The sequence below is a fragment of the Nicotiana sylvestris genome, chromosome 5 (assembly GCF_000393655.2).
Source record: "Nicotiana sylvestris chromosome 5, ASM39365v2, whole genome shotgun sequence".
In the NCBI taxonomy this organism is placed as follows: domain Eukaryota; kingdom Viridiplantae; phylum Streptophyta; class Magnoliopsida; order Solanales; family Solanaceae; genus Nicotiana; species Nicotiana sylvestris.
The window spans coordinates 111694416-111698534 of record NC_091061.1 but is presented as its reverse complement, the minus strand read 5'-3'; the positions used below and the strand labels follow the sequence as shown (position 1 = coordinate 111698534).

Below are 4119 nucleotides of genomic sequence, written 5' to 3'. Positions count from 1 at the left end.
TTTAAACTCTATGAGTTCAATATATGAGTTTTTTAGGGGGGGGGGGGGGTAGTCACCTTTCTTGAAGTTTGTCCATTAGGGAAAATTCAGAGTGCATTCGGGGGCAAAATGTTTCATCTTGAAAAATAATTCCTTGGATTATTTGTTAGTGTTTGGTTTGATATAAAAGTTGGTGAGATATGGTAATCCTACAGAAGGTATGGTGACATTTTTTTCAAGATATCTCTTATATCTTGCAAGGTTGATAAGTGTTATTTTTCAAAATACTAAGTGATAGTAAGAGTTATGATATAAGTCTAAAGAAAAATGATTTCAAGCTCATAACTGAGGAGGGAAGTCATCTTTCCACTTTTGGTAGAAATGTTTTTCTTGGAGAAGCATTTTTCACAATTCAAGGTAGCAAAAATTTCACTGCTTTCCTTTTTATTTTATATTAGCAAGGTTTGGCTTTACACAAACCTCGAATTACATTAGCTGCTAAACATGTTTTTATTTTACATTAGGATTACATTAGCAAGGTTTGGCTTCACACAAACTTCAAATATGTTTGGCAAGAGTAGCTTCAATGACAGCATGAGCTATGGGGTGATAACAATCACAGGCTTCCGAGAATACCCTTCTAGCGAAAACTCTGTCTTCTTCCTTTCCAGCACCTTGCACAAGTGCAGTGTAGAGCGGACGAAGGTACAATATCCTGCCAATTTCTTTCAGAGTTTTTTCTACCACACCATAGTATTCTCTGCACCTTGCTGAAATGGCTATCTGAAGAAAAGCTACCTTGACCTCATAGTTTTTTGATTCAGAAAGATGATAGACAGCATCTAATGCTCTGACCTGAAAATAGCACAAAGTGACTTAGAACGACTATTTTCCATTTCGGAATAGGGGTGTTCAAGCAATATCTTAAAGGCAAGAGTGCAAGGCAAGACATTTTCCTAGCAGTGAGGTAGGGGGTGCAAAACCATCAACTGAGGTGGACGTCTTCCAGCACTAGATTTTATTACTTGATTAGAAACATAATCATGAGTTAAAGAAATGGAAATAATAGTTAAAAGAATGAGAACATAAATGATAAGAATTGGGGGGAACAACAAAGAATGAACAGACAACATTGTCGACTTGAATTTTATTTTATTTTTAAAATGCTGTCCACGAAATCATGGGGACATGTACAAGCACAGAGAAGAAGCAGCACAATCCTATGGTGCATGTGTTCGAATCGACTGACGACATGCATGATGAACAAACATTTGAATCAATTTGCCTGCTGCTTAAATTTGTAGAAACAAATTTTAGTTGTAAAATGAGATAGGCTGCAGTCAAGCACCAAGACCAGCAAGAGAGAAGAAACAGTTGACAATTCATCATGTTAGAGATCCATAGGTAAAAGGAATTTACAAAAGGAGCAACATATATGGACATGGTATATGTACATATTTTTCTATGGTCTATCCAAGAAATTTATGTATATAGGTGTGTGACCACAAATAACAATCAACTAATAACAGATAGAGGATTCAGCACTGTATAAAGTAAAAAAAGTTTTCAAAATGTTAAATCAGATTTATCACTAGAAAATAAGGAAAAAGCACACACTTCATCAAATGGGAAAAGAAATAATTTGCCAATTTACTGAGGGAAACTTCTCATTTAATGGCCAGTTACTACCTGAGATGCTTCAACAGATTTAGGCAGGTTCTCGAGGTAAAGCTCCCATTCCTGTCCTTTCCAGTCAGCAACTTCATCCTCTATTGGCGTCCTACCTAGCTTGAACTCATTAGCGAGTGAAACAATCTTTGAATAGATGTTAGAAACTGGTTCTATGGCATCTGGAGAGATCCCTGTGCCTTCGGTCCAAAGTTTCAATCAATCTTGTTCTCTATTCCAGGGACATTAACTTTAAGGAAATTGAGAAACATATCGGTGTCAATAGATTGAAACTTGAAGGCAGCAATATACTTCTTCAGAAATTCATCAAAAGCAGGTCTTCCAATCTGAGAAATGAAAGTGGACAAAAAGTTAAGTTCGTTCTTGCAAGTAGAATACCTCCTAGACTAGATGATCTACCAACCTGTCTTTCAATGCGCTGTAAAAACTGGAAGCCTTTTTCATATGGAACTACAGAGTACACATCATCCGGGTCGACACCTGCCTGATTTGTCTTTAGCTTGGTGAACTCCATGTTATCATTGAATCTTTCCATTTCCTTAACAAGTCCCTTCCAACCAATTCCAATATTTAATGAAGCTATTTCCTCGCCTTGCACAGCCTCAACAATTCTTCGCTCTGCATATGTTGTAAAACCCTTCAAACACCAGAATCAGTCTAACTTATTACATTGTTAATTATTGAAAGAAAGAACGAAAGAATCCCTCTTTTCTATAACAAACTTAATAGGAGTGCCCTCAGAACATTAGTTAATCATAGATTCATAGTACATGCCTAAGTTTGATTTTGCAGACAGAAGTTAATATAAGCATTGGACTTCATTTATTCCACTGTCGTTATAGCGAAATCATATTTCACACTCTAATCCACAATTCATATGAAAGAACAAAAGTGCTTTAGAAGGCTATGGTCTAAGGTGGAGTTTTTAAAGTGATGGAACACAAAGGTCAAGGAACTCCAAATGTAAATAGAGCCAAAACAAAAACAATTAACGACATTCAATAGAAGAATTCGTCTCTATCAGACTCTTCAACCTCTAGGCTACCCCTTCTATTGGTGTAAATTTATTTAGAGAATAGGAAAGACAACTTAACCATTCTATAAATTAAGCATTTTCCTATACTTTTCATGTCTTATTTTAAAGTGCTTAATACAATAAGCTATAGTACCTCATTCAACCAAAAGTGGTCATTGTTTTTGTTTGTGATCAAGTTCCCTGTCCAGCTATGAGCAAGCTCATGAGCCACCACCTGCGATCCACTGGCGTCCCCCCCCTTAATCACCGTGGGCGTCAAGAAAACCATCCTCGGATTCTCCATTCCTCCTAAAGGAAAACTCGGAGGCAACACCAAAAGATCAAACCTTTCCCATTCATAAGGTCCAAAAAGCTTCTCCCCAACCTGAATTATCTCTTCAGTGCCAGCAAACTCCTTAGCAGCAGCATCCAACACCTCATTAACAGCCTCGGCATATACCCTTGTCCTGGGTCCCACCTCCCTGAAACCCAACTCTCCTACAGCAAATGCAAACAAATAGGGAGGAATAGGCTGTTCCATCTCGAACTCCTCCACCACCCTATCATCCCCACACCACACTGAATCCTCACAGACCCCTTGGACCTCGGAGGGAAGTGGGTCCCGCCTCTCCACGTGTCTGGCGGCCATAACAGCTGATAATTGGCGGGGGATGTTCAACTTCGCAGCGTACTTGACACGCGCAGCGGGTGTGTCCTGACAAGGAAAGATCGAACGTGCGTGAATGGGCTGGCAATGGGTGTAGACATAAGGGTGAGTCTTGTTGAATGTCTGAGGAGGGGAAAGCCACTGAAGGGCAGAACTCGAAGGGCTAGTTTTGGAGAGAATCAAGATTTGGGTTTGGTTAGAAAGACAAACGGTGAGTGACTGTCCAAGAATTGGGGAATCAGGAGAGAGGGAGAAAGGGAGAGGGGAAAGGGAAAGTGGGTCAAGCACAGAGGAGACAGAGAGATAGCGAGTATCGAGAGTGAGGGGTCCAGTGTAAGGGGTGGGGAGTGAGAGAAGAGTGGCAGAGGAAATGGTGAAAGATGGAAAATCGAAAAAGAAAGTGAGGGAAATATGAGTAGTGAGCGGGTGGGCTGAATCGGCGAAGGAATGTGGGTCAATGGGTGCCATGGAAATTGAACAGAAATGAAAGGTTTTTGCAACTAAGTAGTATGAATTATGATCACAGAAAAAGAGTGGGAACTTTTTAATTTTGAGATATATGTAGGAGCGGGAAGAAGAATGATACAGACAAGAACAATATGGAAAATCATGTCACCTTCTTCCTAATTTGCCATTAATTTTTGTCTCCTTGCTCCAAAAGGCGTTTAGATGACTAAAGAAATTACCCACTAAGCCACTTTACTTTTAAAACTAACATAAAACAGATTCTTTAAAACTTTGCGTACATTATTTGCATGGGCAACAATGG

General features: G+C 39.3%; 1 pseudogene; it reads right to left on the bottom strand.

The window, feature by feature from the left end:
• Positions 1-397: 397 nt before the first annotated feature.
• Positions 398-3899, bottom strand: LOC104242055 (leucine aminopeptidase-like; annotated as a pseudogene).
• Positions 3900-4119: the final 220 nt, after the last annotated feature.